Source organism: Pan troglodytes, chromosome 11 (assembly GCF_028858775.2).
Source record: "Pan troglodytes isolate AG18354 chromosome 11, NHGRI_mPanTro3-v2.0_pri, whole genome shotgun sequence".
NCBI lineage: Eukaryota > Metazoa > Chordata > Mammalia > Primates > Hominidae > Pan > Pan troglodytes.
Window position 1 is genome coordinate 100298476 of NC_072409.2, and position 12626 is coordinate 100311101.

The following is a 12626-nucleotide window of genomic DNA, read 5'->3' on the forward strand; positions in this document are numbered from 1 at the left end:
ATAAAATCATATTAAGGACACTGGAAATTGAGGGAAGTTCTTCTTTTTTCCACTAGAGGGGGCTGTTGAACTTAAAATATTTTAAAATGAGGCTTGTTTTTGAACTGACATTTAATATCACAGGAAACTACGTTTGGCTGTTAGAAAATAAACTTGCTTTCTTTCCACATCTTCCAGAAACGTAGCCCAAAAAGTATAATTCTTTATATATACTCATATAAACATTTCTCAGAATCCAAAATACAGTTTCGTTCCAATTCTGAAGAATAACACTAGTTAGAAAAGTATCAGAGTTAAATGTACTCCTCTTTTCTAGCTTAGAAAATATATCAATATAGCTAACTACAACCTTAATCTATTACATTATTATCTCCTGAAAGACCCAGAACAAGTTCCTCCTCTCTAAGTCCCCAAGGCTAGCAAAGTTCTACAATTACAAAGTGTTTGTTGCTATAGAGCATAAACTGGTGCTTTGTATAACATTTATCATAATTGTGAATCCATAAGCTTGAAAGTGAAACAATTATATTTCTAGGCATTTACACAGAAGAATCATTTGTATGACTGCTCAAAGATATGGACAAGAATGTTAGTGAATCATTAATTAGAGCTAAAAATTTTGAAAGAAATAAAATGTGCATTAATAAGAGATTGCTGAAATACAATATTCCCTCTTATCTGTGGTTTCATCTTCCCTTTCAGTTACCCTGAGTCAACCTAGGTCCAAAAATAAGTGAATACAGTACAATAAGATATTTAGAGTGGGAGAAAGACCACATTCACATTACTTTTATTATAGTATCTTGTTATGATGGTTCTATTATTAGTTACATTGTTAATCTCTTACTGCGCCTAATTTATAAATTAAACGTTATCATAGGTATGTGTGTGTATAGAAAAAAACACAGCATATCTGCAGTTTCAGGCATCCACTGGTGTCATGTAACATATGCCCCACAGGTAAGGGAAAGGCTACAGTATGTTAGGAAAATCCACATGACAGAATGCCATGCAAACACTAAAAGAATAAGGTATGAACATCAAAAGATGGAGGCAAAATATTATTGAGGTGTATCATTTTATTTATGTAAAAACGTAATGCTTCTATATCCTGACATGAGGAGTGAAATCAGAGGTGAAAGGGGCAAGACCCTTACTTTCTTGCTTTTAAATTTCCCTAAATTAGGGACTTTTTTTTTTTCTTTTTTTTTTTCTGACAGAGTCTCGCTCTGTCGCCCAGGCTGGAGTGCAGTGGTGCAACCTTGGCTCACTGCAACCTCCATCTCCTGGGTTCAAGCGGTTCTCCTGCCTCAGCCTCCTGAGTAGCTGGGATTACAGGTGAGTGCCACTACTCCCGGCTAATTTTTTTTTTTTTTTTTAAGTAGAGACAGGGTTTCACGGTGTTAGCCAGGATGGTCTCAATCTCCTGACCTCATGATCTGCCCGCCTCAGCCTCCCAAAGTGCTGGGATTACAAGCATGAGCCACTCCGCCCAGCCAAATTAGGGGCATTTTTATAACAAAGTTATCAGTGTCAGAGTCCTTTTCTATGCCATTTGTTAATAGGATACCAGTACATAGTTTTCCAGAAGAAAAGAAATGCTCCTTGCTGCCCTTGATTATTTAAGGTAAACTTCCTTAAGGTGTTTACCTGTCATACATGTTAACATATGTTAATGTGTTACATAAATAAAATTAAAAGCCAGGTGTGGTGGCTCACTCCTGTAATCTCAATACTTTGGGAGACTGAGGCAGAAGGATCACTTGAGCCCAGGAATTCAAGACCAGCCTGGGCAACAAAGGAAGACCCCCATCTCTACAAAAATTTTAAAAATTAACCAGGCTTCGTGGCACATGCTTATGGTCCCAGATACAAAGGAGGCTGAGGTAGGCAAAGGCTGCAGTGAGCTGTGATAGTCCCGCTGCACTCCAACATGGGCAACAGAGTGAGACCTTGTCTCAAAAATATAAAATAATAAAACAAAATAAAATTATATTCCTAATATTTTGCATCCATCTGTTGATGTTCATATCTTATTTCTGTGTGTATTTGCATACTATTCTGTTACGTGGATATTCCTAAAAACACTTTCTTTTCACGTAACTTCCTCCGAGTTGTCACTACATCACAATCATACTTACTGGGTCAGCTTTTGATATGTTGCACCCCAATCCCTAGATTGTCTTAAGGCCTATCAGACCATGCCTACTAAGGGTGGTCTGATAACTTTCTTCACTGCCTCCCTACTCTTCCTCCTCTTTCTATAGTTCATGGAATTATTTTCAAGCTACACTTCCCATACCGTCACAAACTCCCCCATGCTTCAATCACTAGATACATACACCAAATTTAGTCGATGAATAAGGAAAGGATAACTGTATTCCCTGGTTGAGGTACAGAATTTTGGAAATGAAATAAATATGAAAACATATATATTCATCTTCTAAATGTTTTCAATCCCACTGATAAAGTATACGTGAAATTAACTGGAAAAATAACAAAGGAGGGGCATGATAGTTTAGAAACAAAGCTTTATCACTGCCTGTCTCACAATAGAAAAGCTTGTGGCAGGGCAAAGATTTCATGACAAACTCACCATAAGCAATTGCAACAGAAGCAAAAATTGACAAATGGGATCTAATTAAAAACTTAAGAGCTTCTGCACAGCAAAATAAACTATCATCAGAGCAAACAGGCAACCTACAGAATGGGAGAAAATTTCTGCAATCTATCCATCTGACAAAGGTCTAACATCCAGCATCTACAAGGAAATTAAACAAATCTACAAGAAAAAAAAAAACCCCATCAAAAAGTGGGCAAAGGACATGAACAGACACTTCTCAAAAAAAAAGACATTCATGCAGCCAACAAACATGAAAAAAAGCTCAACATCACTGATCATCAGAGAAATGCAAGTCAAAATCACAATGACATACCATCTCAGGCCAGTCAGAATGGCAATTATTAAAAAGCCAAGAAACAACAGATGCTGGCAAGGTTGCAGTGAAAGAGGAATGCTTTTACAGTGTTGGTGGGAATGTAAATTACTTCAACCATTGTGGAAGACAGTGTGGCAATTCCTCAAAGATCTAGAACCAGAAATACCATTTGACCCAGCAATCCCATTACTAGGTATATACCCAAAGGCATATAAATCATTCTACTATAAAGACACATGCACATGTATGCTCACTGCAGCACTATTCACAATAGCAAAGAGATGGAATCAACCCAAATGCCCATCGATGACAGGCTGGATAAAGAAAATGTGGTATATATACACCATAGAATACTATGCAGCCATAAATGAATGAAATCATGTCTTTTGCAGGGACTTGGATAGAGCTGGAAGCCATTATCCTCAGCAAACTAATGCAGGGACAGAAAACGAAATACCGCATGTTCTCACTTGTAAGTGGGAACTGAACAATGAGAACACATGGACACAGGGAGGGGAACAACACACACTGGGGCCTGTCAAGAGTGGAGTGAGGGGAGGGAGAGCATTAGGAAAAATAGCTATGCAAGCTGAGCTTAATACCTAGGTGATGGGTTGACAGGAGCAGCAAACCACCATGGCACATGTGTACCTATGTAACTAACCTGCACATCCTGCATATGTACCCAACAACTTAAAATAAATCCCAGCACTTTGGGAGGCTGAGGCGGGAAGATCACAAGGTCAGGATATCGAAACCATCCTGGCTAACACGGTGAAACCCTGTCTCTACTAAAAATACAAAAAAAACTTAGCTGGGCGTGGTGACGGGCGCCTGTAGGCCCAGTCACTCGGGAGGCTGAGGCAGGAGAATGGCATGAACCCGGGAGGCGGAGGTTGCAGTGAGCCAAGATCACGCCACTGCACTCCAGTCTGGGTGACAGAGCAAGACTCCGTCTCAAAAAAATAAATAAATAAATAAAAATTTAAAAAATTAAATAAGGCTAGGCGAGATGGCTCACGCCTGTAATCTCAGCACTTTGGGAGGCCGAGCCGAGGCAGGCAGATCGCCTGAGGTCAGGAGTTTGAAACCAGCCTTGCCAACCTGGCAAAACTCCGTCTCTACTAAAAATACAAAAATTAGCTGGGCGTGGTGGTGCGTGCCTGTAATCCCAGCTACTCAGGAGACTGAGGCAGGAGAATTGCTTAAACCCGGGAGGCGGAGAGGTTGCAGTGAGCCGAGATCACATCACTGCACTCCAGCCTGGACAACACAGAGAGACTCTGTCTCAAAAAAAAAAAAAAAAAAAAGAAATGAGAAACACTATCTTAAAATGAGGTAACTTTTTGGGTAACACCAATAAGAATTCACTCATGTTAATATTCCAGAGAAGGACACCTCTATTTAGTGCTCCAATCTCCGAGAAAGAAAAAGAATATGGCATAAAATTGAGATTTTCTTTTTATGGTGGGTCTGAATTCTAAAGCCCAGATGAGAGAAATATTATAACAAATTTTGTCTATTAAAGATGGGGTTTCACTGAGAAGGTTTAAAAAAAACTTATTTAAAAAACTGAATTCTCTTAGAGAGCTACACAAAGAGAACACTATGAGATACTAACACCTAATTATAGTATGTAAAACTAAACCCATCAACAGCCAATAAAGAAGAAAATTTCACTCTATCCCTCAGGTTGTTTTTAAAAAACTTTTTTTTAACATAAAGTCACAACAGTTTCTTAAGATTGATGTATAAAAGGAAAAGCTATTTTCTTTTGTTAACTAAAAAAAGGACAAGAAATTGAGAAACAGAGTTCTAAACATTCCAGTTACAAATTACAATAAAATTTACCTTACAAAAGCAGCAAAGCAAGATACTGTTTGTAGTAACTAGGGAGCATATTCCCGCATTTTTCTGTACACCTTATAATGAAAGACAGATGCCTAATTTTAAATTCTTTTAGTACTTCATATATAAACTTTGGTATAACCACAATGTTTCATTTAGGATTTACAGGACTGATCTGGAAATGAGACCAAAATCACATCATCCACATATTTATACACAGGCCTTTGAATTATATTTTATAAATTTAGACCTCTGACTGAGTGTTTAGAAATAAAAGAGCTATTTTAATTTACTTAATTTTGCTTGTTTATTCCAAGTAGCCTTTAAGACACTTATCAACAACTTAAATATCATGTAGGCTCTCCGAAGTCTTCCTTAGTCTCCCAGACCGCTAATCAACTTCTCTTCTGTGGCACTACAGCATTTTATTTAAAATTTTATCAAACAATATTTTCTCCCTTTACATGTCTCTGCGCTGAAATATCTTCGAGGACAGAAACCAGGTCTTAATCAGTTTTACAGCCTCAGTATCCAGAGCAGTAACTCAGTAAGTACTTAGAGAATGAATGAACGAGTAAATGAACTAATGAACTAATTAACTACACAAACTACAAACAGAATACAAGAGGTCTAAAGCGTGGTTGTACTGTCCTTCCAGATTCTACAGAAGAGGTAATGGGAAGAAAAGCAATGCACAAAGACTGAAGGTTTGGAAAAGCTGTGGTTTCATTGGTATTTTCAATAATGACATATATAACAAATTCAGAATTTCCAATGTTCACTACCAGCTTTTACACTCAAAAAAATGAAGTGGCTGTGGAGCCAAGATGGCCAAATAGGAACAGCTCCAGTCTACAGCTCCCAGCGAGAGCAACGCAAAAGACGAATGATTTCTGCATTTCCAACTCAGGTACCAGGTTCATCTCACTGAGGATTGTCAGAGAGTGGGTGCAGGACAGTGGGTGCAGTGCACTGAGCGTGAGTCGAAGCAGGGCAAGGCATCGCCTTTCCCAGGAGGCACAAGGGGTCAGGGAATTCCCTTTCCTAGCCAAGGAAAGGGGTGACAGACGGCACCTGTAAATCGGGTCACTCCCACACTAATACTGCACTTTTCCAACGGTCTTAGCAAACGGCACACCAGGAGATTGTATCCCGCGCCTGGCTCGGAGGGTCCTACACACATGGAGCCTCACTCACTGCTACCACAGCAGTGTGAAATCCAACTGCAAGGTGGCAGCGAGGCTGGGGGAGGGACGCCCGCCATTGTGGAGGCTTGAGTAGGTAAACAAAGTGGCCGGGAAGCTCGAAATGGGTGGAGCCCACTGCAGCTCAAGGAGGCCTGCCTGCCTCTGTAGACTCCACCTCTGGGGGCAGGGCATAGCCAAACAAAAGGCAGCAGAAACCTCTGCAGACTTAAATGTCCCTGTCTGACAGCTTTGAAGAGAGTAGCAGTTCTCCCAGCATGCAGCTGGAGATCTGAGAACGGACAGACTGCATCCTCAAGTGGGTCCCGGACCCCCGAGTAGCCTAACTGGGAGGCACCCCCGAGTAGGGGCAGACTGACACCTCACACGGCCGGGTACTCCTCTGCGACAAAACTTCCAGAAGAACAATCAGGCAGCAACATTGGCTGTTCACCAATATCTGCTGTTCTGCAGCCTCTACTGCTGATACCCAGGCAAACAGGGTCTGGAGTGGATCTCCAGCAAACTCCAACAGACCTTCAGCTAAGGGTCCTGACTGTTAGAAGGAAAACTAACAAAGAGAAAGGACACCCACACCAAAACCCCATCTGTACATCACCATTATCAAAGATCACAAGTAGATAAAACCACAAAGATGGGGAAAAAACAGAGCAGAAAAATGGAAACTCTAAATATCAGAGTGCCTCTCCCCCTCTAAAGGAACACAGCTCCTCACCAGCAAAAGAACAAAGCTGGATGGAGAATGACTGACGAGTTGAGAGAAGAAGGCTTCAGACAATCAAACTACTCCGAGCTAAAGGAGGAAGTTTGAACCCATGGCGAAGAAGATGAAAAAAGATTAGATGAATGGCTAACTAGAATAGCCAATGCAGAGAAGTCCTTAAAGGACCTGACGGAGCTGAAAACCATGGCAAGAGAACTACGTGACGAATGCACAAGCTTCAGTAGCTGATTCGATCAACTGGAAGAAAGGGTATCAGTGATGGAAGATCAAATGAATGAAATGAAGTGAGAAGAGAAGTTTAGAGAAAAAAGAGTAAAAAGAAACGAAGAAAGTCTCCAAGAAATATGGGGCTATGTGAAAAGACCAAACCTACGTCTGATGGGTGTACCTGAAAGTGACGGGCAGAATGGAACCAAGTGGAGAACACTCTGCAGGATATTATCCAGGAGAACTTCCCCAATCTAGCAAGGCAGGCCAACATTCAGATTCAAGAAATACAGAGAATGCCACAAAGATACTCCTCGAAAAGAGCAACTCCAAGACACATAATTGTCAGATTCACCAAAGTTGAAATGAAGGAAAAAATGTTAAGGGCAGCCAGAGAGAAAGGTTGGGTTACCCACAAATGGAAGCCCATCAGACTAACAGCGGATCTCTTGGCAGAAAATCTACAAACCAGGAGAGAGTGGGGGACAATATTCAACATTCTTGAAGAAAAGAATTTTCAACCCAGAATTTCATGTCCAGCCAAACTAAGCTTCATAAGTGAAGGAGAAATAAAATACTTTACAGACAAGCAAATGCTGGGAGATTCTGTCACCACCAGGCCTGCCCTAAAAGAGCTCCTGAAGGAAGCACTAAACATGGAAAGGAACAACCAATAACAGCCACTGCCAAAACATGCCAAATTGTAAAGACCATCAAGGCTAGGAAGAAACTACATCAACTAATGAGCAAAATAACCAGCTAATATTATAATGACAGGATAAAATTCACACATAACAATATTAATCTTAAATGTAAATGGGCTAAATGCTCCAATTAAAAGACACAGACTGGCAAACTGGATAAAGAGTCAAGGCCCATCAGCGTGCTGTATTCAGGAGACCCATCTCACATGCAGAGACACACATAGGCACAAAATAAAGCGATGGAGGAAGATCCACCAAGCAAATGGAAAACAAAAAAGGCAGGGGCTGCAATCCTAGTCTCTGATAAAACAGACTTTAAACCAACAAAGATCAAAAGAGACAAAGAAGGCCATTACATAATGGTAAAGGGATCAATTCAACAAGAAGAGCTCACTATCCTAAATATATATGCACCCAATACAGGAGCACCCAGATTCATAAAGCAAGTCCTTAGAGACTTACAAAAAGACTTAGACTCCCACACAATAATAATGGGAGACTTTAACACCCCACTGTCAACATCAGACAGATCAACGAGACAGAAAGTTAACAAGGATATCCAGGAATTGAACTCAGCTCTACACCAAGCGGACCTAATAGACATCTACAGAACTCTCCACCCCAAATCAACACAATACAAATTCTTTTCAGCACCACACCACACCTATTCCAAAATTGACCACATAGTTGGAAGTAAAGCACTCCTCAGCAAATGTAAAAGAACAGAAATTATAACAAACTGTCTCTCAGACCACACTGCAATCAAACTAGACCTCAGGATTAAGAAACTCACTCAAAACCGCTCAACTACATGGAAACTGAACAACCTGCTCCTGAATGACTGCTGGGTACATAATGAAATGAAGGCAGAAATAAAGATGTTCTTTGAAACCAATGAGAACAAAGACACAACATACCAGAATCTCTGGGACACATTCAAACCAGTGTATAGAGGGAAATTTACAGCACTAAATGCCCACAAGAGAAAGCAGGAAAGATCCAAAATTGACACCCTAACATCACAATTAAAAGAACTAGAGAAGCAAGAGCAAACACATTCAAAAGCTAGAAGAAGGCAAGAAATAACTAAGATCAGAAGAGAACTGAAGGAAATAGAGACACAAAAAACCCTTCAAAAAATCAATGAATCCAGGAGGTGGTTTTTTGAAAAGATCAACAAAATTGATAGACCGCTAGCAAGACTAATAATAAAGAAGAAAAGAGAGAAGAATCAAATAGACGCAATAAAAAATGATAAAGGGGATATCACCACCGATCCCACAAAAATACAGACTACCATCAGAGAACACTATAAACACCTCTATGCAAATAAACTAGAAAATCTAGAAGAAATGGAAAAATTCCTGGACACATACACCCTCCCAAGACTAAACCAGGAAGAAGTTGAATCTCTGAGTAAACCAATAACAGGCTCTGAAATTGAGGCAATAATTAATAGCTTACCAACCAAAAAAAGTCCAGGACCAGCTGGATTCACAGCCGAATTCTACCAGAGGTACAAGGAGGAGCTAGTACCATTCCTTCTGAAACTATTCCAATCAATAGAAAAAGAGGGAATCCTCCCTAACTCATTTTATGAGGCCAGCATCATCCTGATACGAAAGCCTGGCAGAGACACAACAAAAGAGAATTTTAGACCAATATCCCTGATGAACATCAATGCAAAAATCCTCAAAAAAATACTGGCAAACTGAATCCAGCAGCACACCAAAAAGCTTATCCACCATGATCAAGTAGGCTTCATCCCAGGAATGCAAGGCTGGTTCAACATATGCAAATCAATAAATGTAATCCATCACATAAACAGAACCAAAGACAAAAACCACATATTATCTCAATAAATGCAGAAAAGGCCTTTGACAAAATTCAACAACACTTCATGCTAAAAACTCTCAATAAATTAGCTATTGTTGGGACGTATCTCAAAATAATAAGAGCTCTTTATGACAAACCCACAGCCAATATCACACTGAATGGGCAAAAACTGGAAGCATTCCCTGTGAAAACTGGCACAAGACAGGGATGCCCCCTCTCACCACTCCTATTCAACATAGTGTTGGAAGTTCTGGCCAGGGCAATTAGGCAGGAGAAGGAAATAAAGGGTATTCAATTAGGAAAAGAGGAAGTCAAATTGTCCCTGTTTGCAGATGACATGATTGTATAACTAGAAAACCCCATCGTCTCAGCCCAAAATCTCCTTAAGCTGATAAGCAACTTCAGCAAAGTCTCAGGATACAAAATCAATGTGCAAAAATCACAAGCATTCTTATACACCAATAACAGACAAACAGAGAGCCAAATCATGAGTGAACTCTCATTCACAATTGCTTCAAAGAGAATAAAATACCTAGGAATCCAACTTACAAGGGATGTGAAGGACCTCTTCAAGGAGAACTACAAACCACTGCTCAACAAAATAAAAGAGGATACAAACAAATGGAAGAACATTCCATGCTCATGGGTAGGAAGAATCAATATCGTGAAAATGGCCATACTCCCCAAGGTAATTTATAGATTCAATGCCATCCCCATCAAGCTACCAATGACTTTCTTCACAGAATAGGAAAAAACTACTTTAAAGTTCATATGGAACCAAAAAAGAGCCCACATTGCCAAGTCAATCCTAAGCCAAAAGAACAAAGCTGGAGGCATCACGCTACCTGACTTCAAACTATATTACAAGGCCACAGTAACCAAAACAGCATGGTACTGGTACCAAAATAGAGATATAGACCAATGGAACAGAACAGAGCCCTCAGAAATAATAGCACACATCTACAACCATCTGATCTTTGACAAACCTGACAAAAACAAGAAATGGGGAAAGGATTCCCTATTTAATAAATGGTGCTGGGAAAACTGGCTAGCCATATGTAGAAAGCTGAAACTGGATCCCTTCCTTACACCTTATACAAAAATTAATTCAAGATGGATTAAAGACTTAAATGTTAGACCTGAAACCATAAAAACCCTAGAAGAAAAGCTAGGCAATACCATTCAGGACATAGGCATGGGCAAGGACTTCATGTCTAAAACACCAAAAGCAATGGCAACAAAAGCCAAAATTGACAAATGGGATCTAATTAAACTAAAGAGCTCCTGCACAGCAAAAGAAACTACCATCAGAGTGAACAGGCAACCTACAGAATGGGAGAAAATTTTTGCAACCTACTCATCTGACAAAGGGCTAATATCCAGAATCTACAATGAACCAATGAACTCAAACAAATTTACAGGAAAAAAACAACCCCATCAACAAGTGGGGGAAGGATATGAACAGACACTTCTCAAAAGAAGACATTTCTGCAGCCAAAAGACACACGAAAAAATGCTCATCATCACTGGCCATCAGAGAAATGCAAATCAAAACCACAATGAGATACCTATCTCACACCAGTTAGAATGGCAATCATTAAAAAGTCAGGAAACAACAGGTGCTAGAGAGGATGTGGAGAAATAGGAACACTTTTACACTGTTGGTGGGACTGTAAACTAGCTCAATCATTGTGGAAGTCAGTGTGGCAATTCCTCAGGGATCTAGAACTAGAAATACCATTTGACCCAGCCATCCCATTACTGGGTATATACCAAAGGATTATAAATCATGTTGCTGTAAAGACACATGCACACATATGTTTCTTGAGGCACTATTCACAATAGCAAAGACTTGGAACCAACCCAAATGTCCAACAATGATAGACTGGATTAAGAAAATGCAGCACATATACACCTTGGAATACTATGCAGCCATAAAAAGGGATAAGTTCATGTCCTCTGTAGGGACATGGATGAAGCTGGAAACCATCATTCTCAGCAAACTATCGCAAGGAGAAAAAACCAAACACCGCATGTTCTCACTCATAGGTGAGAATTGAACAGTGAGAACACATGGACATAGGAAGGGGAACATCACACACCAGGGCCTGTTGTGGGGTCGGGGGAGCGGGGAGTGATAGCATTAGGATATATACCTAATGTTAAATGACAAGTTAATGGGTGCAGCACACCAACATGGCACATGTATACATATGAAACAAACCTGCACGCTGTGCACATGTACCCTAAAACTTGCAAAGTATAATTTAAAAAAAAATTAAGTGGCTTCTATTCTCTGCATATTTTTGGTCAACTTCTGTGTTACAAAGTTGTTTGTGAGACATAATTACTCCAAAATGTATTATATGTGGATATTTTTCATTCTTGTGAAAAATGCATATCTTTGACATCTATAGAAAGGTTATTTCAATTTGTCATTCTGTGTCGAAAAAATACATAAAACACATTGTGTTATCACAAAATAACTAGAAGATGTGCTGAAAATGTATTTGAAGTTTTACGTTAGTTGATTCATGGGTTTTTTTCTTAAAGAGGATTACCTTCACAAATTTCCTTTAAAACACACAATAACACACTAGTTTGAGTTTCTCCTACCTCTCCTTCAAAATAAATACATATAATCTCCTGAAAAAATGCAAAGTACACTGGAGTGAGAATCCAGAGACCTGCAGCCTTTTCCCAGATTAATCATTCAGTCTATAACCTAAGTCAGTAACTTCCAAATCTCCATCTGCTCATGTATAAAGGGGATTAGATGTAATCAGTAATTTTCAAATTGGACTATAGAAGCCTCGGGGATTCTGCGTATTTCAGGGGTGGAGGAATAGAGGATAATTAAGAATTCGTACTTCTTAAAAAGAGTTCAAAAATTACTACACTATATGATTTGTAAGGATTCTTTAACATCCAGAATCCTATTATTCTATTTCTTTATCCTATTCAAAACAGCTATTAGTCTGAAATTTTAAATTGGAAAAATAAAATACCAAATATATATACATCCTTCTTAAAAATCACATAAGGTATGCAATGGAAATCACTGAACTCTAAACACTAATGGTATCTGTTGGTAACAGTTGCCCTATTGTCATGTAACAGCAAATGAAATGTGGCCTTCCAGAATCAAAACTAGAAATTATTT

General features: G+C 39.4%; 1 protein-coding gene across 7 annotated transcripts in view; it reads right to left on the reverse strand.

Moving 5' to 3' along the window:
- The window catches only part of CCDC171 (coiled-coil domain containing 171), a 443650-nt gene that overhangs the window by 365107 nt on the left and 65917 nt on the right, over nt 1–12626 (reverse strand). The gene's annotated exons all lie outside the window — the stretch shown is intronic.